At 44.2% G+C, this 24,780-nt stretch overlaps 1 long non-coding RNA gene across 3 annotated transcripts in view; it reads right to left on the bottom strand.

Moving 5' to 3' along the window:
* LOC128334506 (uncharacterized) overlaps positions 1-2,775 on the bottom strand; it is a 317,003-nt gene extending 314,228 nt beyond the window's left edge. The window contains exons 1-2 of one of the 3 annotated variants that reach the window (XR_008311296.1): positions 2,651-2,775; positions 585-653 (exon numbers count right to left, since the gene is read on the bottom strand). This is a non-coding gene — a long non-coding RNA (uncharacterized LOC128334506). Of the gene's footprint in view, positions 1-584; positions 660-1,626; positions 1,761-2,650 lie in introns of those variants that run through there. The other 2 variants (XR_008311297.1, XR_008311298.1) reach the window with 2 other exon arrangements.
* Between the last annotated feature and the right edge of the window lie 22,005 nt (positions 2,776-24,780).

The raw sequence follows: 24,780 nt of genomic DNA, 5'->3' as shown, positions 1-24,780 counted from the left end.
CCAACACTCATGCCTTTCTGTGGCCACACGAATCAGAATATATATATATATATATATATATATATATATATATATATATATATATATATATGAATGCCGATGTTCCAAAGATTCTAACAAAAACACAGAGTCAGCAGAAAAGTGGCTTTAAGATCCACATGCAGCTGACAGACCATCTGTTTCCCATGCCTGCTCTATATCTACTGATTAAAAAGGAACCCAAGCAAAAGGAAAAGGTTTTGTTCAGATTATACACCAGACTCCAATCAAAATGCATACTGCTAACTTGATATTGCCCAAGGTGTCCATTTAGCATTACTATTACATTTTTTACGGCTTTGTGCAAAAGTTATTAACTTCTGTTCCCAGGTTTGGTTATCCATAAATAACTCCATTTAATGCTGCCAGTTGCAAACACCAACATGCCCCCCATTTTGTGGAGCATCAAGAGCTCCGATTGCACCCTGGGAGTGCCAGTCACTGACCAAATAACACGACAAGGAGGAATATAGAAAGGCACAATTTTTTTAAAACAAAAAAAAAGGTAGGACCTTCTGCAGCCAAGGCAGAGATCAAGGACTTACTAGTCTGTTGCAGTGGAAGAGCCTAGTCAGGACAGGAGCAGGTCAAAGCAGAAAGTCATGTCCAAATCTCTGTAGCTGCAAGATTCAAGCCAGGAGAAAACCCAAAACAAAAAGACAATTGAGGAGAAACAGGTAAGGCAAGATTGGCTCAGACAGTGACCAAAGGAGGAGTCTTATTAAGACAGCACTAAAGTGGAAGCCGCAAATTGCATTAGGAACACAGGAAGCTGCCTTATACCGAGTCAGACCACTGGTCCCTCTAGCTCAGTATTGTCAACACAGACTGGCAGCAGCTTCTCCAAGGTTGCAGGCAGGAGTCTCTCTCAGCCCTATCTTGGAGATGCTGCCAGGGAGGGAACTTGGAACCTTCTGCAGGCGATCATGCAGATGCTCTCAGCCAGATCCCCTGAGGAGAATATCTTACAGTGCTCACATATGTCTCCCATTCAAATGCAAACCAGGGTGGACCCTGCTTAGCAAAGGAGACAATTCATGCCTGCTACCACAAGACCAGCTCTTCTCTCCCATTGTTCTAGCATGAAACAGAAGGAAAAGGCCTTTGAGCCAGAAAAGGCATATGGCATTTCTAACATGCAAGTTTATGTTTACATATAAGAATAAAAATAGGAAACTAATTAATAACATTAAATCTATTTACTTTAGCCATTTTAATTCCCCCCCCTTCATTTCTATTGCTTTGAGAGATCAAAGGTCTTCTGGGGGGGTCTGTAAGCTGGGAACCCAGGGGCCCAAATTAACTATCTTTAAAAAAGCAACTAGACAATATCTATTTTAAATGTGTTATGTTTTATGTTTTTAATTCTGTACACCACCTAGAGATTTTTATACTAGGTGGTATATACATTCAATAAATAAATAAATAAATATCCAAAGTTAGTTACCCTCATTGAAACCAATGGGACTTTTAAGTTAGGCATGACTAACTTGTTTCATTTATTTCAGTGGTACACAATTCTGAGCCAAACATTCCAAAGAACCACTCAAGCAAAATTTAACTAGTGGAACAGAGCAAGCGTCTTACTCTCTTTTTAAAAGAAGCATCCATTCCTGTCCTCTTCTGCATTTTGTAGGGTTGCTGACTCACCAGGAAAAAAACAGCATGGTCTGCTTTGGGGCAGGACTTTGCTCTGCAGAAATCAGCAGGTGATGCTTCCTTCTCAACATCTGCAAACATCTACAGATCAAGCTGTTTTTAAAGGAACAGGAGGAAGGACCAGTGGGCACTGGCAGCTCCAGTCTAGAATGTTCCCTGTCTCCCCAAGAATAGTTATGAGATCATCATGAGCATAGTGCATCATAGGAACACAGGAAGCTGCCATCTACTGAGTCAGACCATTGGTCCATCTAGCTCTGTATTGTCTACACAACCTGGCAGCAGCTTCTCCAAGGTTGCAGGCAGGAATCTCTCAGCCCTGTCTTGAAGATGCTGCCAGGGAGGGAACTTGGAACCTTCTGATGTTCTTCCCAGAGCGGCTCCATCCCTTAAGGGATGCTCACAGTGCATCCTTTACAGTGTTCAGATATGGTGTCCCATTCAAATGCAAACCAGGGCAGACCCTGCTTAACAAAGGGGACAATCCATGCTTGCTACCACAAAACCAGCTCTGCTCCCAGGGGGGATTTGAACTCTCAGCCCCTGACCTTCCCCACTAAGCCATCTGGAGTCATCATCATGAGCCAGGCCGAAGAAGTATCTTAGGACAAAAAGTAGTCTTGAGACTTTGCTCCTGCATATGAACCCCTCAAGGCTCTCAGTAAATAACAATAGTAATAGGCTTTCAGGGGGCTTCAGCCTTTGGGAGCTCAGAGGCCCCCTTTGCCTCCTCCTGCTCTGCACCCCCCAACCAGGCAGTTGCTCAGGGAATGTTTTTCAAATTCTGCTCGCTGGTATTTCCTCTCCATCTGCTTCAGAAGACGCAAGAGCACGAGAAAGGACTCCATAACATGCAATATGGAGTCCCTCCCACCATACTGTTGTTGCAGGGGAGAGTTTTATGCAGCAGAGGGAATGGATGTGTGAGGAGAGAGCAGCTCATTAAGCATACCTGGAGACTGGTGCTTAAGGTCCAAAAGGTTTCTTGCATCTAGCTACATCATGGTGCTGGTGAGGAAAGAAGGAGCCTGAGGAGATCAGCCTACCTGTCAGGTGGACTCAGAGCAGAGATAACGAATGGAATCCAGAGGGGTTCCCTCATTGGCTACATCTACCACTAAAGCCCCTAGTGGTCAGTAGGATGAACAGGTGCAGAGAGCTGATGCTTGACAAGTCACACCTGCCACACAGACAGACTGCCTTCATCCCACTGGCACCATAATTCCTCCCACTTATAGTGGCTCAGGAGACTAACGTTGGCTGCAAGGTAGCCCCCTGCTGCTGGACACACCTCAGAGCAGATGTGCTGTGGATTCAAACAAGGGAGAAGAGCCGGTGTTGCAGTAGCGAGCACAAATCGTCCCCTTTGCTAAGCAGGGTCTGCCCTGGTTTGCATTTGAATGGGAGACTTGATGTGTGAGTGCTGCAAGATATTCCTCTCAGGGGATGGGGCCGCTCTGGGAAGAGCATGCAGAAGGTCCCAAGTCCCCTCCCTGGCATCTCCAAGAGAGGGCTGAGAGAAGCTCCTGCCTGCAACCTTGGAGAAGCTGCTGCCAGTCTATATTATTACATTTATATCCTGCTCTTCCTCCAAGGAGCCCAGAGCGGTGTACTACATACTTAAGTTTCTCTTTCACAACAACCCTGTGAAGTAGGCTAGGCTGAGAGAGAAGTGACTGGCCCAGAGTCACCCAGCTCGTATCATGGCTGAATGGGGATTTGAACTCAGGTCTCCCCGGTCCTAGTCCAGCACTCTAACCATTACACCACGCTGGCAGTCTGTGAAGACAATACTGAGCTAGATGGACCAATGATCTGACTCAGTATATGGCAGCTTCCAATGACAGAGCAGGGATGAGTAAACAGCCCATTTCGAAGATGATATTTCGGATCAGACCAGACTTGGGTCTATCTGGGGCAAGGCCAGATTATGACATGCTGAGGCCCTAAATTATGTCAAGCTTAAACGGCCCACAGCATTATAAAAAGAAACATTGTTATTTTGTAATGTGATGGATAAAAAGGACAGTGAAAATAGGACTAATAAACCTTTATTTTTACTTGGCAAAGACGCAACGGAAATCTAATAATCTAACAAAAATGGTTAGCTTGCAATAAGCCTATTTGCTCTGGAAATGTCTTTAAAAGAAAATACATTGTGTGCAAAACTTGAACTTAATGCCTTTTTTTGTATCCAGAGACCCCTCATAACGTGAGGCCCTAAACCGAAGCTTACTTAGCTTGGGCCAAAATCTGGAACTCGCCAGAGTGCAACCCACAATTCAGTCTGCCTTTGCCATCTCTGCATTTGCATGGCTTGCAGCGGTGTGACGAATCACAGTTTATATCTCCAATGACCACTTGACATACAGGAGAGCTTCATTATCCCAAATCCACAGGATGAAATATAGGTGATTATAGCCTATCGGTGGTTCCTGAGTGGACGGAAATGACTTCCGAGGTCATTTCTGACCACCATTTTGAAGGGCAGAACCATTTTGTGGATTTTTTTTGTTTGTTTGTTTAAAAAAAATTTTCATGCAAAAAATAAGAGGATTGGGGGAGGGGCATAGCTAGAGGGGAAGAGGCCTGTGTTCACCCCTTTCCCTAGTGGCCCCTTGGAGTGAGGGAGACAATGAAGAAAATAGGGAGGGTTGGAGCTGGAGGGGGCCTGGTTCTTTGAACCCTTCCGCTCAATTATAGCTACATCCCTGATTGGGGGCATGGGAGGGAGGCGGAGACCGGGAGACCTGGAGAACAAGATACTATGCTTTTCTACCCTTATTTTTGCCCCCTCCCTGCTTTTTTAGTGGTTTTCTGCAAGCAAAGAAGCAAAGGGGAATCCTCGCCGGATTCCCCTTGACAGGCACTTGAACCAGCAAGCCGGTTCGGTCAGACAGACGGGACCAGCCAGGCAGATCGACCGAAGTGGTTTGTGGACCGTGGTCCAGTCTGAATTTGGTTCTCATTCAGACCGAATCACGCAAACCAGTTCCATGCACACCCCCTAATCTCTGGCTGCCTTCAAGAAAGTGCCTAAGACACACCTGTTTCTTCAGGCTCTGAGTTTAAAAAAATAATTGGTTTTAGCTGTTTTGATTGCTTTTACTTGTTGGCTGTTTTAAATTTTTGAATTTTATGTAAACGGCCTGGAGATGCTTCATATCAGGTCGTTTATAAGTTAAATAAATAAATACATAAATACATAAATGCACAAATAACATGTTCTTATATTATTAAGTGCTCTAATACGTTGGGCTCCCATGGTCAGTACCCAGGTGACTGCGAGTACTGTATATTCAATTCATCCACTTTTTGGGACATGGGGCTTAGCCTTCCAAAACAGTAGGAATTGCCGGGGCTGTTTCTGGGTGGAAAAATAAAATATTTCTTTCCCTCCATTTTTTTTTTCTTCTCTTTGTTTATCTCCCTATAAAGCTGCAGAATTAAAACACTCTCACCCCCCCCCATGGTTGCACCAGAATGGGGGTCGTGGGGGGGGCACTTTGAAGTGGGATCTGATCATAGCCTTCTCATGAACTGCTCTGAATTCCCTGATCTTGTTATGATTTTTTTTCCTTCCCCCCCCAAGTGCCTGGCTACGAAATGCATGAAAAGTAATTTAATTAAGTATCTATTCTGAGCTGGAAAAGACCATTTTGTTAGAAGCAGCCAAGCACTAGTTTAACCCTGGTGCTCAGAATTCCCAAGCAAATCAGCACATTAAAGGCAGCTCTTCAACTTAAGAACAATTACTGTCATTTATCAGCCTGAATAGCAATAATGCCTGAATCGACAGCATTCAAGAGGCAAAAGAGCAAGCTAGGTGTAATGATATGCAAAGCCACAGCTTTCTACATTTGGAACTGTCTCCTTCCCATCAATACATCTCCTGATCCCGACCATTTATCAATACAAATGTGGTACCCACTGAAGGCAGGGCTGAGAAGATAAATATGAACAGGGTGGAATAAAAAGGTTCAAGAATGTTTGAGTTCCATAATGATGGAGAACACGTTGCATTCATGCCGCATTTGCCATGCAGTGACCTGATCGCATCAAGTTTTATTCCGCAAAAAGAGGCAAGCATAAGAGATCATCTTTCTTTCCGATGGCTGGAAGCAGCTGCATCTCCTTTTGTCTTGGTCCCTGCACCCCCCTCCACCATCCCTGTCCCCATTTCTGTTTCAATCATACAAAAGAGTAGCTGTGTAGAGGTTGTTGCTTATATCGAAGTATAATTATTATATCTGTGCTTCTATCGCTCAGGGATTTGCAATCTCGAGAAAGCCGCAATTGTCACATGAATCTGGGTGACTTAAATGACTTCAAAGCCTTAGTCTGAGACCAGGTCAAAATCTAAGTGGTGATTTTTTTTAAAAAGGAAAGGAAATTTAATTATCACATGATGTCCCCTCTGAAAATGCTTGCCATCTTTCATCTTTATTTCCTGTTCTGTTCCTTATCTCACAAGCATTTAACTTGTCAGATAAGCGACCATCTACTGAGTCAGACCAGGCTGATCTATCCTCCAATAGGATCCATTCTTGACTGACAGCAGCTAGGAACATAGGGAGCTGCCTTATATGAGTCAACCCATTGGTCCATCTTGCTCAGGACTGTCAACACTGACTGGCAGTGACGCTCCAAGGTTGCAGGCAGGAGTCTCCCCAGACCTACCTGGAGAGGCCGGGGATCAAACCTGGGACCTTCTGCATGCAAAGCGGATGCTCTACCACTGAGCTACAGTCCCATCCCCTAAGGGGAATATCTTACAGCACTTACATGTTGTCTTCCATCCAAATGCAAACCAAGGTGGACCTTGCTTAGCAAAGGGGACAACTTATGCTTGCTACCACAAGACCAGTTCTCCAAGGTCTTGGGCAGAGATCTGTCTCAGCCAGCCCTGTTAACTAAGATCTTTTTAAGAGGGAGGTGCTGGGAGTTGCACCTAGGACTTCCAGCATGCAATGGATGTGCTCTACCATGGGCTGGTAGCGCCTCCTTTCTCAGTCGCCATTGGCATCTTCCATTGCTCCATATTTTATTTTTTATTTATAACAGAAAAGAAAAATACAGAAAAGAAAAAGATAAAAAGAAAATTACACAAATGCAGCAAATAACATCTCACATATGTCTTATACATCAACCCGGATTTCAACTCTCTATCATATCAACACCCTATTCTATCTACTCTCATTTCGAATTAGTCAGTTGACCTCCAGTTAGAAATATCTAAGTAAATTAGGGATCAAAGTTAATCAATACTAAAATAATAATAATAATAATCTTTATTACGGTCGTTGACCAGCACAAGTTGTAAAACAGTAATACTATAGAGTAAATGCAATATAAAGAAAGTGTTGCAGTATTACGGAGATTAAAATTGATGTAGCATTAAGACGGAGGGGGAGGGAATCTAAAAATACAATTTTTTTAAAAAACATGATATAAAACACAAACAGAATAGATAAAATGCATGTAAGCTAAAAAGGACTCAGCCAAACACTTTGTTTCAGTCAAAAAGCAGTATAAAATCAGAACAAATTTAAAATTTAAAAAATACTAAAATTAAAAACATTTCGCTCACGAGTTTATTTGCAGAGAAAATCCAAATCTTGGATGAGGTATCCAACCTTGTAGCAAATTGTATCATATAAATAGTTCCCAAGTAAGTTCGAATTTATCCGCTAGTTTATTCTTTATGTATGAGGTAATCCTTGCCATTGATGCATATTCCCAGAGTTTAAGTTGCTATTCCTCTAACGTCAGGACTAAATGTGTTTTCCAGTCAGAAGCATAAAGGATCCTAGTGGCAGTTATCATATATAAAGACAGCTCCATGTATTCTACAGGTATATAAGCCTTGGTGATATTTAACATAAAAATATGGCATCTTCCATTGTTCCATCGTCGGGAGGAGAGCTGGTCTTGTGGTAGCAAGCATGACTTGTCCCCTTAACTAAGCAGGGTCCGCCCTGGTTGCATTTGAGTGGGATACTCCATGTGAGTACTATGAGATCTTCCCCTTAGGGGATAGAGCCGCTCTGGGAAGAGCATACGGTTTCAAGTTCCCTCCCTGGCTTCTCCAAGATAAGACAAGATTTTTTTTTTTTAATAGGACAAGATTTTTTTATTGACCCAACAAACTACCAAAGCATACAGCACCCCAAGATAGGGCTGAGAGAGTTTCCTGCCTGCAGCCTGCCTGCTGCCAGTCTGTGAAGACAAAACTGAGCTAGATAGACCAGTGGTCTGACTCAGTATATGGCAGCTTCCTATGCTCCTATGTATTGTTATGGGGTTGGGAGTCCTGCAGACTGAAGATCAAGCCTTCAATTTGTCATGGAGTGTTTTGCTCTCTGTTGGCCCTCTGAAAGCTTGCTGTAGACCCAAGCGAAGGAATGGGGCCATAGCTCAGGGATAGAGCATCTGCTTGGCATGCAGAAGATCACATGTTCAGTCCCTGGCAGCATCTCCAGGTAGGGTTTCCCCATTGCTCTACCCTTGCCTTGAGTCATGAATGACCATCATGAATGAAGCACTCTCACATTGTACTGAAGAAGCTTCAGGCGCTAGTACTATTGTTATTGTTAGTAACATGCAAACATCTTGATAAATTTTATATTCTTGTCTTTGAAGCAACCGATGATGAGGCTGGGCACCATTATTTCCATTTTACAGAAACAGAACAGAGTCCAAGAGAGACATAATTGTCCATGATTCCATAGGAGAGATAGGCTCTGAAGCATGTGGCCTAGGCCCATGAATGTTTACTCAGAAGGAAGTCCAACTTTGTTCATATGGGCTTACTTCCCACTAACAGTCCAATTTTAAGCAGAGTTAGGCCCACCTAAATTCATTGATTTGAATAAGCTTAGGAACACCTACCTCTCTGACGGATCGGGCTGTCTAGGATTAGAGCTCCAATGGAGAACTGATGGACAAGATGACAACTTCCTGATTTCTTCTAGCCTGGTGGAAGCCAATACAAACATTCCAACTTCTCCATTATATGTTCAAGCAGTCCCTGGAACAGTTTAGGGAGAGTTCCTGGCTTCTAGTTCCTGTCTCTGGTATATTTGTCCCTTGTTTGATGTTGGAGATGTCTTATTAAAATGTTGTTATTGCAATATGCTAGCATTTCCATTTAGGGGGGTCCCATTGCCTCCCCAGGGTCTCTAGCAGTTAAATTCCTGAGTGTATGCATCATCTCTCTAGCATACATACATATAAATGCATGCCAAGGAAAGCTAAAAGCACTAGGCGCAGCCAGCCATTTTACACACACAGCTGCCGAGGTGTGTTTTGAACTGTTAACATAGGGTGATGATGCTTTTCTGGTATAGCTTTTACCCACAGAACAATTGCTCTCTTGACTTTTAAATCCAGAGAGGACTGTCTGTTGAACATCGCAAACACCAAGAAATGAATATCGCAAGCACCAAGATGGAGTTTGAAAACATCTTTAGGTGGTGGTACACTGTGGCAAGCTTCGCTATGCGACTCGAGTCTAAATGCTGATATATTCAAAAGCTGCTCCGAGCCAGAGGGGAGGGCCTTCCTCACTGTCATCTTATTACAGTGTACAGGCAGAAAACGGACAGTTCAATCACAAAATCATAATGCTTAAGGCAGCATGAAATCATAAAGCTAGCAACAAAACAGGTGAAGCATGCTACAGTGTGATTCATGCGCTCCTTTACACCCTAGGACGTCACTGGTTCACTGAGAGCCTTGGATGGCTAGTCGCTACCAAAGTTCCCTTTTAGCCACCCAGCTTCAGTCCCCAAACACAGACGAGTAAGATGCATTATCCATTTGGGTGCACTTACATTGCGTTTTCCATTCCATAAAAAATACTCATGAATAGTTAAACTGTTTATCCAGCTGTACATATTGGTTACAAAGTACAATAGATAGGCATGAATGTAGGATGGTGTGTGTTAGGGGGGGTGCATGAATGGTTTGGCGCCAAACAGGTTTGCCTCAAACTGGGCCAGTTCAGCAGCTCAAACGTGGACTGAACTGCCCCCGGTTCAGTCCACGATTGAGCCAGACCAAGCTGGTTCATGCACAGAAGTTTGTGCACACCCCTAGAGTGTGTGTGTGAGTGAGGCGGGGGAGAGGGAGAGTGAGAGAGAGAGGGAAATGTTTTAATTCTGTAGTGAATCTGTCGATAGGTTTCACTCTTCTGGAGTGTGTTGAATCTGCCAAGCTACTGTGTCTGCCATCTTTACTTAGTGCAGGGGTTCCCGACCTGTGAGCCTCCAGATATTGCTGAACTACAACTCCCATCTTCCCTAGCCACAATGCATTGGCTGGGGGTGATGGAAATTGTAGTTCAGCAACATCTGGAGGACCACAGGTTTGGAACCCCTAACTTGCTCAATGAAAATGCTTTGTTAAGAGCCCCTGTCTGACTGGAGTTATTCCATATGAGTACTATACAAGCTCTTACAATATAGACAATAGCATTCCAGATCTCCCTTGGAGTGTGAGCCAGGACTAGTCTGTACTTCTAGATGAATGAAGTGGTCAAACCTTGAGATGGTAGGCTGGTCTATAGCACTTCAGACTGCAGATGGCCATTGCAATTTTTTGAATTTTGCTCCTCTATTTTTAAAAATTAAAAAATTCCTTCCCAGCAAGTAAAAACAAAAATCTAGCCTATCAAGGAGAGGGCTGAATTAGAACCTTCCTTCTTGAGGTGCTAGATTTCTACTTGCAGAAAGCATTTTGCACAGGCAGAGCATTAAAAACTGATACACACATAGGTTCCAGTCACAAGACACAATCAATGCACAGAGGTTGGGTCCAGGCCAATGGGCATGATCCCACTTCCTCCCTCCACACACACAGTATTTGTTCATGTGAACAAATTTCACATGAATTGCCCATTTGTTCAAGAAAATGAGGAATTTTTTTCTCTCTGTACCACAAAAAAGTTTACCTACCGATTCCTGCATATCATCAAACTACACAGGTACATTGAATGACATCCTGAGGGGAATATCTTAAAGTGCTCACACATCAAGTCTCCCATTCATATGCAACCAGGGTAGACCCTGCTTAGCTAAGGGGATAAGTCATGCTTGCTACCACAAGACCAGCTGTCCTCCCTAAATTTATTACATTTACTAAAGGACTAAATTTACTACAGGAAGTTCTGTTGAAATTTAGTAGTCCTTTGGAGTAACAGTATTACTAAGGAGTGACTCTGACTACTAAATTTCAACAGGACTTCCTCTAGTAAATTTAGTATGGATGTCAACCAGGGATTGAAAAAAGTCTATAATTCACCTTGTCCACATCGATGAAGACATTTGAGAAAAAGAGAGGGTGTGTTCACATATAACAGCGGCAAGTAGGTATGGGCAAATCGCTGGTTTCTGTACTCCACTATTGCCACCACTTTTGTGTTGTGAGAACCCAGAATTGTCAGGCAGAGAATGTCCAGTACCCATGTCAACTTTAGATGTCCATGCTGGGCAAATATCGGGCTGAGATGGGTATCTGTCAGATATACAGATATCTTCAGTATAGCTCTCTAGCAAAGAAAAGGAAGACATTTGCTTTGCTTTGCCAAGGGCTGCTTTCGGAAAAGGAACCAACTGTAGGGGGTGGATAACTGAGTTCATTTCCAAGCGTATCCAAGACAAACTCGGGGCCGGGACTGCATTCATCCATATGAACCTGCCTGGGCCCTCCGTTTATCATCTCAGGCCCTGCTCATGGCCCAGCCACTAACAGAGATCTGGCTGGCAGCAACTAGAGACACGGCCTTTTCGGTTGTGGCCTCTCAGCTTTGGAACACCCTCCCGGAAGCATTTCACCATGATCCCCGCCCCCCTCAGTGTTCTTACAAAACAATTAAAAACACATCTTTTTATAGTGGCTTCTCAATATTTTATCCACTGCTTATATCTAGTAGGTTTCTTAGTTTTTAGCTTTTTATTTATCTCTTTTAATCTGAATTATTTTTATGTATAACTTTTAAATGTGGTTTTAGCCTAGACTTTTAACTTTTTCATTGTTATTATTATTCTATATTATATCTATTCTATTAATGTTGTAGGCCAACCCAAGCAGTAGTGTATTGGAGAGGTAGGATATCAATCTTTTAAATAAATAAATAAATAAACAATCTAAGAATAGAAACAGAGGAAAGGTCTGTGTGGAAGGTTCATGGAAGGGTGTTTACTGTGACTCATCAGAAAGGGAAAGGGAAATTATTTTTGAAGGGTCTTCCTCTCTGAGCTCAGCAGAAGTTAAACAATTTGAATTTGCTACCAAAACAGGAAAAGGATCTTGTAGAATTATACTTCTGGGAAGTCAAACTCATGATTCCTGAATCTGCAGCAGGAGATTGGGCAGGAGATTAGACCACAGGACTTTGGGTCATTATTCCAAGGTATTTGGGTGTTCAGGACCAATGAATCTCTCAAGAGTGAAAATGTCAGTATTTTGAAGGGGAAAGGGATGGAAAGTGGTCGTGCAATAGCAAGTATGAATTATTACTTACTTACTTACTTACCGCCCTTCCTAAAGTGGCTCAGGGTGGTTTATACTAAAATTAAAATGCATACCCCCCCTCAAAAAAAGCAGATTAAAATTATAATTACATCATTTTAAAAGCCAAGCTAAAAAGATGAGCCTTTAAGACTCTCCTGAAGGCCTCCAAGGAAGATAATCCTCTTATATCCATGGGGAGTACATTTCACAACTTAGAGGCAACAACAGAGAAGGCCCTATCCCAGGTCGCTACCAGATGAATCGGTGGCACCCGAAGACGGACCCCTCCTGATGATCTCGATGATAGGTGGGGATCTTGTAGAGAAATGAGCGTTTTAAAGGTAATTGCCAGCACTGGTTATTGTCCCCTATGCTGATTGCCCCCTTTGCTAAGCAGGGTCTGCCCGTGCTTGCATTTGGATGGGGAACTATCTGTGAATGCTCTAAGATATTCCCTTTAGGGAATGCAGCCATAACTCAGTGGCAGAGTAGCTACATGCTTGCAGGTTCACTGCCTGGCATCTCTCGGTAGGACTGGGGGAAACTCTTGCCTGCAACCTTGGAGAAGCCGCTGCCAGTCAGTGTAGGCAATACTGATCTAACATGGAGGGAGGAGAGCTGGTCTGGTGGTAGCAAGCATGACTTGTCCCCTTAGCTAAGCAGGGTCTGCACTGGTTGCATATGAATGGGAGACTTGATGTGTGAGCACTGCAAGATATTCCCCTCAGGGGATGAAGCCGCTCTGGGAAGAGCAGAAGGTTCCAAGTTCCCTCCCTGGCAGCATCTCCAAGATAGGGCTGAGAGAGACTCCTGCCTGCAACTTTGGAGAAGCTGCTGCCAGTCTGTGAAGACAATACTGAGCTAGATAGACCAATGGTCTGACTCAGTATATGGCAGCTTCATATGTTCCTATGGATCAACGGTCTGACTCAGTATAAGGCAGCTTCCTATATTCCTGTGTTCTAAACGCCAAATGTAAGGCTGATCTTTCCTTGCAAACATCAGTATGTATATATAAGCAAAGTTTAAAAGCAATGCATATCATTTTGTATTCATATCATTTTGACTTTCTTTTACTCCCATCCCCACTAAAGCAGCTTAAAAAAAACAAAAAAATGTGCTATAATGGCATGGCACTCCCTGCCCCACTCCCAGGCTTCAAACAAAAAATGAAATGAAATGAAAGTACAAAGCTCAGCATTTTGGGCTGTTGCATTTCTGAAGCCCCCACACACGCTGCGCATAAGGAGAAGAATGCATTATTACACGACGGTCTTAATTGCACCTCTCTCCGTTGGGTTCCATCGGAAACTCCACATGTTGTGTCTTTATAAGAAATATTAGCTTGAGAGGATGTAGGCAAGCACATGGTATGCTGGTAAACAAATAGCCATGGTACAGAGACTATCCGTTACGTTTTTCATAATCCAAATCTTTCAAAAGATAGTCAGGGTTTGTTGTTTTCCCCCCCTTCCCAGTGCTAAGCAGACTGCTCTGTTCACATATGGTGTGTGTCGAGCAGGTACCTTGTCTCTGGATGAGAGGACTGGGTGGAGGATATGTGAGCCAGCGTGGTGTAGTGGTTAGAGTGCTAGACTAGGACCGGGGAGACCAGAGTTCAAATCCCCATTCAGCCATGACACTAGCTGGCTGACTCTGGGCCAGTCACTTCTCTCTCAGCCTAACCTACTTCACAGGGTTGTTGTGAAAGAGAAACTCAAGTATGTAGTACACCGCTCTGGGCTCCTTGGAGGAAGAGTGGGATATAAATGCAAAGAATAAATAAATAAATAAATAAATAAATAAATAAATAAAAATGTTGTTGTGGGGCTTGCATGCTCTGAGGAAGGTGAGAGCTATGCCAGAGGTCCAACCATACTGGACAGGTCTCACCAGAGGAGACAGACGAAGAGTGCCTCTCCCATCAACAATATGGTGAGACGTAACTTTAATAAATCTATACCGGATCGGTCGTCGCCCAGGTCAACAACGACCGCGCCAGGTGCTCTTGTCCCTGGACATCTGGTGGCAAGTGGGCAACAGGACTCAGGATCTTTAGTTGAACAACCAGGGCTGGAGACTGCAAGGTTACTGGAAGAAACGTCACTTAACCGAAAAAAATACACGAAAAATGCCAACAAGGAAATCGTGAAACTATTCAACACCTATGAAACAAAGCAGGCCTACAAGAAAGAACAAGTCAAGAACTGAGCAGAAAAATGGAAAAATAAGCCACTGCATGGTCAATATTTGCACAGTATCACTGGAAAATCAGACATCACCAAGACCTGGCAATGGCTTAAGAATGGCAACTTGAAGAAAGAAACAGAGGATTTAATATTGGCTGCACAAGAACAGGCACTAAGAACAAATGCAATAAGAGCAAAAGTCAAAAAATCCACCACAAACAGCAAGTGCCGCCTTTGTAAAGAAGCAGATGAAACAGTAGACCACCTAATCAGCTGTTGCAAAAAGATCCCACAGACTGACTACAAACAAAGGCATGACAAGGTAGCAGGGATGATACACTGGAACATCTGCAAAAAATACAAGCCACCTGTAGCCAAAAATTGGTGGGACCATCAAATTGAAAAAGTTGAAGAAAATGAAGATGTAAAAATATTATGGGACTTCTGACTACAAACAGACAAACATCTGCCACACAATACACCAGATATAACTGTAGTCGAGAAGAAAGAAAAACAAGTTAAAATAATCGACATAGCAATACCAGGGGATAGCAGAATAGAAGAAAAAGAAATAGAAAAAATCACAAAATACCAAGATCTACAAACTGAAATTGAAAGGCTGTGGCAGAAAAAGACCCAAGTAATCCCAGTGGTAATTGGTGCCCTGGGTGCAGTTCCAAAATACCTTTGAAGAGCACCTCAACACCATAGGGGCCACAGAAATCACCATCAGCCAATTACAAAAAGCAGCTTTACTGGGAACAGCCTATATTCTGTGACGATATCTATAACAACAGCAACAACATTGACAATAAAATTCAGCCATCCCAGGTCCTTGGGAAGGACTCGATGTCTGGATAAAACAAACCTGTCAATAACATCTGTCTGACTGTGTTAATAAATAATAATATCATTTAAGAAAATAAGAAGAGTCTGGTGTGGCCCTTTCATGAGGCCAGGGTAGGTGGTCACTTCAGCTGGTTTTGTGGTAGCAAGCATGAATTGTCCCCTTTGCTAATTTTGTCCCCTGGTTGCATTTGAATGGGAGGCTACATGTGAGCACAGTACGATGTTCCACATAGGGGATGGGCTGCTCTGGAAAGACCACCTGCCTGTTTGCGTGCAGAAGGTTCCAGGTTCCCACCCTGGCATCTCCAAATAGAGCTGAGAGAGACTCCTGCCTGCAACCTTGGAGAAGCCACTGCCAGTCTATGTAGACAGTACTGAGCCAGATGGACCAATGGTCTGACTCAGTAAATGGCAGCTGCCTATGTTCCTATGTTCCTAAGCAGCTGCTTATTGGGATAACAGCAGGGTGGCTCTTTGGGACCAATCTGACCCCTGCAAACTTTGCAAGGAGTATCTCTCCTCACACTCCTGGCACAGCCTGCAAAAAGCCCAAGGAGAGAAGAAGCTGATGGCAATCTGCTCTTTGCCCCACCCACCCCGTGCCACTTTCAAATTTGCAAATTAATCCATGAGCCTAGACCCACAAATTTTGGTCACCAGTACCATCTCAGGGGACGAATGCTCATAGTGATTTTGGCAACATCTACCCCCGTAAAGATGCAAAATAGGTGATAGCATTGTTGCACTTACAACCAGATCTGTACTTACGTATAGCATTCACACATTACGTTGTGTGAATGTTGAGTGTTGCGTGTACACTTCCTATCCGTACTCTGCTTTTGAGAGGGGCTGTACCCAGGTTCATTCTTTTAAAGGAACGTATTTAGTCATCTTGATAATGAAGACACTGAAGTGGTGGGTAGCATCTGCCTTTTAGGATCGACCATCAACAGTAAAGGATCCAGCAGTCAAGAAATATGCCACAGACTAGCACTTGGTAGGGTTTCAATGAAGGCCTTGGAAAGGATATTTAGATGCCGGGACGTGTCTATATCTACAAAGATTAGAATCGTTTGGGCAATGGTTTTTCCTGTGACACTCTACAGATGCGCAAACTGGATGAAGCAAGATAGAAAAAGTATTGACGCTTTTTGCTGATGTATCCACTGGGCACACCCAGTCCGTTCTCAAACTTGACCCCTGCAGATGTTGTTGGGCTCTCTCTCCCCCAAAGTTTTTGTGGGAACGGCAGAAGTTTTGAGTAGTGACTGGAAGGCAATGAGAGATGTGGCATGAAAACTGGAGCTTCAGCACAGAAGAAAGATTAAATCAAATATGAGTCAGCAACAACCCATTTGGACCATGCTCAGATGTCCACAGTATACCTCCACCTTTTCCTATTCACATCCCGGTACCACCATAACAGTTTTCTATCAAGAGAGTTGAATTGACTTTGTGCAGGGGGAGGGGGGGAGGACTCCGTTAATGCCATTTCTGATTGGCTATTGAGCGATACTGGTCTTACTTTCATGTGCTGCATTTGTGCAGCCACTGTGATATTGATCTGACGAACTGCACAAACCACTTTTTCCCCCCAGATATGGATAATTCAGCAAAACGGGTCTCTTTTGAAATTACTCCTGCTATCAAGGGGAGATTAATTCCCCCTTTGATTCCCTCCTTTCAGCAACTCTCCTCTGATTCATTGATATCACAGGACAAATTAGTGTCGTACATAACCAAACAGTATGATCTTACAGTTGGACATTGTGCTGTCTCTGTTATCAGAAAACAACGTAGCAGATGGCTTCTTCCTTCTTCCTTCTTCTTTTTTTAATGAAATGCCTGTTGGCCTGACATGAAAGTCGACACACATCCAAGCTATTCTCTTTGCTTGGATGGTGCACTTAGTTTTATAGCCGGACCAAAAGACAAATATTTGATGTAACGGTATATTGCTATAGACAAAACTGATTAAAGGACTTTAGGGGGATGCGAGCCAGTTCTTAAAGAGCCTCCCTGACATAACTGGGTCCTTCAGGACAATGGAGGACATCCAGACTAAATTTTTCTATAGTACTACTTGGGAGTTACTCCAGTGGTGTAGGAATAGGAGTGGTGTAGGAGTAGTGGGGCTGCCGGCGGCCTCAGTTCAGCCAGCGGGGGGCCCTAGCCACACACCCTGAGTCTGACATCAGGTGCAGCATCAGACACAGGGGGTGTGGTTTCACTCACAAATGGGGCCATGTGCCATGTTTGCAAGCAAATTCCAGCCAACACCATGTTTGCCGCGTGGCTCCATTTTTCAGAACCTTAGCCTGCACCTGCTTCCCAACTTGGCCGGGAATGCGTCTCCCTTCCTTTTAAAGCAGGGAGAACCACTCCTGGCCATGCTGCCAACACAGCACTGGATGGAATTTGCTTGCAAATGGGGCACACAGCCCCATTTGTGAGCATCACCACACCCCCAGTGTCTGATGTCAGATGAAGAGGGCATGGCTGGGGCACCAGGCATGGCCCCTGAACATAACAGCCTGGGTTCTTGGAACCCCTCCACGCATTTGTGGCTCATGACTGAAGGACAGCCCCTGTGGCCAATAGCAGCCAGAGCAAGGGAGGAGCTTCCTTCCTCAACTCTGATTGCCAAAGAGCAAGACTGCAGTGCTATGTTCGGACGTAAAACTGTTCAGGCAGTGAAACTCGCTGCAAACTGAAGGTACAAATCAGAGTCTGGGGAGGAAAACCGCAGGTTCATTTTCCATCCCAACTGCAATTGCACGCATTCGGAAGTCTACAAATGTTAACCGGAGGTCCCTTCAATTCCAGTTCCATGTTATGTACTACCAGCATCTTTTAAAATCCATTTGACCACTGATGCTGCTGCCCCATGCCATTGCCCAGTCATTTGAGGGGTCAGCCAAGCACCCAGAACTGGTGTCCTAAGCCCTAGGTCTGCTTGGTGGATGGCCTGATGTTCTAGCTTCTAGTTCCTCAGGGCCAGGGCCAGGAGTCAGCATCAAAAGGACCACAGCTAATCCCAGAGACCACCCCTGTGCCTACTGCCTTTGTGTAGTGAAGGCAGGTAAGGCCTCAGGTAAGATGAGGCTGATAAAGGCCAGTTGCCCCCAACACCAGGAGGACTCTGTATTGCTGCCTAAGGTGGAAGACACTAACCAGGAATCAGAAACCTTATTGTTTGGTTTTCTTACTCAGTTCTAATTGTAAACCGCCTTGGACACTCTCTAGTGGAAAGGTGGGACAAACATTCCTTAATTAATAAATAGGCATAGGATCAGGATATTTGTGATTTCCCTTGATGTTTTCACTTCCTGTCTTAACAGGGCACTGCTGCCATTAGCTCAGGTTAGGCAGTGCTGTTCCAACAGGATTGGGCTCGATCCCAGTGGTTCTCACACGCAGCCTAACCCAGGCGGGGCTAACCTAGCCTGCGTTAGGCTGTGCATGAGAACAGCCTCATAGGTTTCTTTCCATCTTGGCTAGCCAGCAGCTGCAGCAATGGCTTGCAGGCTGCCTGCCATATTTATTTTCCCACAATGCCCCATTTAGTGTTGCAGCATGGCAGGTTCACCAAGAATGAAAGTAACCTGCACCTACCATCATGGTAAGGGGTGAAGGGACCGCCTAAGTAGGAGGAGCCCATTGGAAGTCACCTTGTCAGGTGTCCCATCCAGTGTTCCCTCCAACAGGGATTCCCAGACGTTATTGACTACAACTCCCAGAATCCCCAGATGCAATGGCGTTTGCTGGGGGATTCTGGGACTTGTCAACAACATCTGGGAATCCCTGTTAGAGGGAACACTGCTCCCATCATACCTGAAGCCAGCCAAGGGATGGTAAGTTTGGCGTGTGCCCTGTATCAAGAAGTGGAGATGGGCCCCCGGCCTTCTTCTCTCTCCCTTCCCCACCCATGTCTTTGCTGCAGATGGATGTGGTGGAAAACAGAAGATTCTCAGCATGCCCTTTCACATGCTCCCCTTTCCATGCTCCAATCAGGAGCCAGAAGCCTGCGGATGAAACGAGAAGGTGGGAGGGGGAAGCAAAGAACGAGCAGTTTCCCAGCCAGTGGGGGCCCCTCCCTTGTGGGTCCAGGCCATTTGTTCCTCCCCCTTGATCGATTACAACTACATCTCTGAAGTCGTCCATACCCACCACAGCTACCTGGAATTATGGATGGGGGCTTCTAAAATCAAAGGCATGGTTTCCAAGAAGGCTTGGGCTGTTGTGGATTGTTCTTGGTGCTCTTGATGCTGCTGCTTCCTCTCGAGTTTGCTGCCATTATTTTAATGTTCATTGAACTGTGGCTGTTTTAGTAGAGTTGAATGTATTTTATTGGACTAGTTTTCCTTCCACAAATGGCCCCGGTTGCATTTTGGTGAAGGGCAATGCATAAGTCCCCAAATGAAGGAACAAATGAATAAATCGTCCTTACAACAGCCCTGCGAGGTATGTAGCGTTACTCCCATTTTGCAAACCTCTAGAAAGTTCCCCCAAATGTTCCTGTGTATTCTATTGTATCATTCCGACATTGTTTTATGTGTTTGGGTTATTACACAGATTTTACTTTTAGAAGCGTTCGAAGCAGGGAAATGCTAATAGAAATAAAGCAGTGTGTGTATTTCAATGTTATAAGAAAACTTGAGTTCAAATATATGAATTTATGAAACACCCTTGCCGCTGAATATTCAACTAGCGCATTGTCAACATGAGCTTGCTCCTCATTTTTCAGCATTATGAAGCATTAGAAGCAGGAGCCTTAGCCATTGCCAGTGATGGCAAATGGTTATCAGCTTTTTACCCTATTCATGAGTAACTACAGAGCTCTGATGGTGTCCACATGGATTCCCTAATAGCCTGGGAGTTGGAATTACTGGGAGGTTGGAAGGATGGATTCAGTACAATTGGCATTGTCCCCACAGGGGATTGATTGATTTGATTAAGTGCTGTCAAGTTGGTGTTGACTCTTGGTAGCTACATAGGTAGATTCTCTCCAGGATGATGATCTGTCTTCAACTTGGCCTTTAAGGTCGCTCAGTAGTGCCTTCATTGCTGTCGTAATCGAGTCCATCCACCTTGCTGCTGGTTGTCCTCTTCTTCTCTTTCCTTCAACTTGCCCCAGCATTATGGACTTCTCAAGGGAGCTGGGTTTTCGCATAATTTGTCTGATATACAATATTTTGAGCCTGGTCATTTGTGCCTCGAGTGAAAATTCTGGATCAATTTGTTCTATGATCCATTTGTTTGTTTTCCTGGCTGTCCATGATATCCTCAAAAGTTTTCTTTAGCACCAAAGTTCAAAAGCATCAGTGCTTTGAACTCCCCACGGGGGAGAAGAGGCAAAATCCAGAAAATTGGGGAGGGATGGAATTGGGGCTGGTGGAATTCAGTTCTGGTTTGCATGCAGAAGACCCCAGTTTCAATCCCTGATATCTTCAGGATGGGCTGGGAAAGACCCCTGTCTGAAATCTGGTGGGCTGCTGCCAGTCAGAGTAGACGATAGGCCTGTTCTCACAACCAAAAGCTGGGTAGGAACCACGATTTGGGTTGGGTAGCGCAGCCAACCAACATGATTTACCCAGGATTTTATCTTTTAGGAGAGCTGGTCTTGTGGTAGCAAGCATGAATTGTCCCCTTTGCTAAGCAGAGTCCATCCTGGTTTGCATTTGAATGGGAGATGTGGGAGCACTGTAAAATATTCCCCTTAGGGGATGGAGTCACTCTGGGAAATGCATTTGCAGGCTTGCATTCAGAAGGTTCCAAGTTCCCTCCCTGGCATCTCCAAGATGGAGCTGAGAGAGACTCCTGCTTGCAACCTTGGAGCAGCTGCTGCCAGTCTGTGTAGGCAATACTGACCTAGATGGACCAATGATCTGACTCAGTAGAAGGCAGCTTCCTATGTTCCTGTATTCTCAGTTGTCTACACTGACTGGCAGCAGCTCTCCAAGGCTGCAGGCAGGAGTGTTTCCCAGCCTACCTGGAGATGCCAGGGACTGAACCTGGGGGTTTCTGCATGCAAATTAGATGCTCTACCACTGAGCTACGGCCCAATCCCTCTTATAGCAGACCTTGCTCACATGTAGCCACACATCAAAGCAGAGCATACCCTGCTTAGCAAAGGGGACAATTCACACTCACTCCCACAAGACCAGCTCTCCTCCCAATAGCAGCCTGGCCTAATTCCAAATGATGGAATCTGAGGGCATGCTCATAAAATATACATAAAATCAGAATTGCCTTGATTCGATGACTAATGCACGCAATTCAAGTAACTAGCTGAATCTCAAAAGGCAAGAAATTTATCTATCTATCTATCTATCTATCAAATTTATACCCCACCCAAACTTACGTCTCTGGGCGGCCAAATTCCCTTGCAGGGCACCGCTGAGGTCCCTCCCCATCCTCCACACTTCACACTATGCAGGGCACCATGTATGGCAGGTTCACACCAGAGAAGAAACCACTTCTCCAGCACCATTGCACCAACCCAAACCAGGGTTCTGTGTGTCTGCTTTTAAGTGAACAGATAATAAACCATCAGGAGCACTGATCACCGATCTCTCGTTTCAGGATTTGGCCCTCAGAATTTAATAACAGCATGCAAGCAGCTGTTTTTGTTCACAAATAATCTAGTGCTCCCTTAGTAAGCATTCAACTCAAGAGAGCAGCTATGATTGAGCAGATGGGTTCAATAACCCAGGGACCCCAGATCCTAGACCTATCCCCCAGCTCCTGCCCCCCCCAGCTCCTGGGGGCCCCCAGCTCCACCCCTCCCTATTTTCTTCATTATCTCCCTCACTCCGTGGGGCCGCCAGGAGAGGAGTGAATACCTAGCCATACCTCTTCCCTAGATACTCCCCTAGTTCAATTGTTTGAACCTATCATTTGTCCTTTGATTCAAATTGCTGAATTGTAAGACAGCATGATGGACATAATTAATTGTGTGTCCTCCTGATGTATGAGCTTCACATCAGCAAAAAAATCACCCCCCAAAAGTCTGGCTTTCAAGAATTATCCTGCATCTTAAATAATTATCTAATTATAATCTGCTAATCCAATAGTAATTGACAAGCAAGAAGTGCATAGTCATCAAGCAGTGGAGCTGCTATAAGCAATGATTGCATCATGACATACCTAGGTCTTCCTAGTGCGGTTTCATTACAGGCAAGCTCTGTAGTAATGAAAATGCTATTAAAAGTTTTTTTTTATTATTAATTTTCATGTTACTCATGGTAATTCTTCAATAAATTTCTCTGACGTCTGCATAAATAAGTTTCATTATTCCTCATTATTAAAAGAAACAAACACATTCGCCTTTGCGGAAAGGAAGTCGTATAATTAGATGACCTTCCCGCATCTAATCATGAATAGAAAGGGACTGACAATGTACAGGAAAATATTTAATCAGGCATTAGGACATTAACTACAGTTAGTCGAGACATGAGACATTATTGTGCTATCAAATGCGCTCTGAAAAAATATTTCAGAACAGGAGAGCTCCAAAAGAGACTTTTAGTTTTACTATAACATTAGACAAGTTCCCAGCATTCCAGCCATTTATCACCGATTTCTTCATTTAGCTCTTTTAAACATGCTTTTAAAACATAGTTGATAAACTAGTAAAAATTGTATACAATGCAAATGACATTCCAGATAAGTTTTATTGACTTAATGCTTGGGCCATAAAATGATAACAAACAGGATCACTTGATTTAGTGCAAGTTTTGGTCTTTGGGTTTTTTTTAAACTCCCGCTCGGACCATACGGCAGTCGTTGAATGTACTGTTGCTGCCACCTGAAGGTCTCTGAGGAAAAGTGTGATGGTGCGTTTCAGGCTGCTCCTATCTCGCAATGCTTTATGGATATGGTGATGTGTATTACCCAGATGAAAATGTGTTTCTTCATACATTTGTGGGCAACTGCACATATGTAAAAGCAGGACTTAGGCAGGTAACAGAATGAGGTGGTCAAATGGGCTGCAAATAAAGGATATGAATACTGTATATGAAGCCATTTTATACTGAATCAACATTTTGTACATCTATGTTGGGGTGCACAGCTCAAATCCTAATGTCGAGCAAACTTTAACTAATGTTTTAATGTTTTTATCTTCTTGTAAACCGCCCAGAGACGTAAGTTTTGGGCGGTATAAAAATATGTAAAATAAAAATATGTAAATATGTTAAATAAATAAATAAATAAATAAATAAATAAATAAATGCCTCGGTGGGCTGGAACCAACCATGACTTGGGCAGCCAAAGTCAGTTTTAAGCACATTATTACATTAAGATTATTTATTAAAAATATTAATAGAATCAATTGTTAGTTACTTGTCGATCTTCTCTCCTTATCAAGGGGCCCACAATTTTAACCATAGAGAGTGGCCATAAAATAGGCCCTGTGCCTGCTTAGTCAATGGGGCACCTGGAGTACCAGCTAGCCCCAAACAAATGCCAAGTCCTGTCCTCTCCCTAAATCACTGTTGCTTTCAAGTTTCGATCCTAGGCATGCTTACTACGATGTCAGTCACACTGGGTACATTGTGGGATGCAGTTCCAAGTAAACATGCACAGGATGGTCCTTTAAGGTAGTTTATGGAGAGGACACAGGATGGCCTTCCTTGAAGAAGAGGGAACTGACTCAAAGAGTGGCCCTCTGCCTTTCTGGGGTGCTGTTGCTGCAGGATATTCCTACCTGCAAGTCAGCAAAAAAGAGAGCCAGCATGGTGTAGTGGTTAGAGTGCTGGACTAGGACCAGGGAGACCTGAGTTCAAATCTCCATTCAGCCATGATACTAGCTGGGTGACTCTGGGCCAGTCATTTCTCTCTCAGCCCAACCTACTTCACAGGGTTGTTGTGAGGAGAAACCTAAGTACGTAGTACACCGCTCTGGGCTCCTTGGAGGAAGAGCAGGATATAAATGTTGTTGTTTTTTTAAAGTCTCTGCAGGCCGGATCCAGCCCCCGGGCCTTAAGTTGCGTTATGGATCTGGGTCAATATTGTCTACACCAGGGGTTCTCAAACTTGGGTTCACAGATGTTGTTGGACTGCAGCTTCCATCATCTCCAGCCACAATGGCTTGCTGTAGTCCAGCATCTGGAGACTCAAGTTTGAGAACCCCTATTTCACACTGAGCCAGTTTGGATGATCATCTGCTGGCATGCATGGTCAGGACAGAGAGATGTGCTGAGAGCACACCCACCTAGATGTCACTCCAGGATGTCCCACATGCTGTGAGGGGGGTGTTCATCTGAATTGCCCTTTACACAGGCTCATGTAGAGGGGTGATTCAGATGGTCATCCCCTAGTGCAATTAAAGGACACCCCACCAGCACATTGGGACATCCAGCAGTGATGTCAGAGCCGGTGCGCTCTTAGCATATCCCCATCCTGATTGTGTGTGCTGGTGGATAATTGTCAGAAGCAGCCTGCTCTGGCAGCCTCTCTTCAGGATATCAGTCAGGGCCTTTCCCAACCCTGCTTTTCCCAACCCTGCCTTTCCCAACCCTGCCAA

Source organism: Hemicordylus capensis, chromosome 9 (genome assembly GCF_027244095.1).
Source record: "Hemicordylus capensis ecotype Gifberg chromosome 9, rHemCap1.1.pri, whole genome shotgun sequence".
NCBI lineage: Eukaryota > Metazoa > Chordata > Lepidosauria > Squamata > Cordylidae > Hemicordylus > Hemicordylus capensis.
The sequence above is the reverse complement of the archived record's forward strand: the minus strand, read 5'-3'. Positions and strand labels throughout refer to the sequence as shown.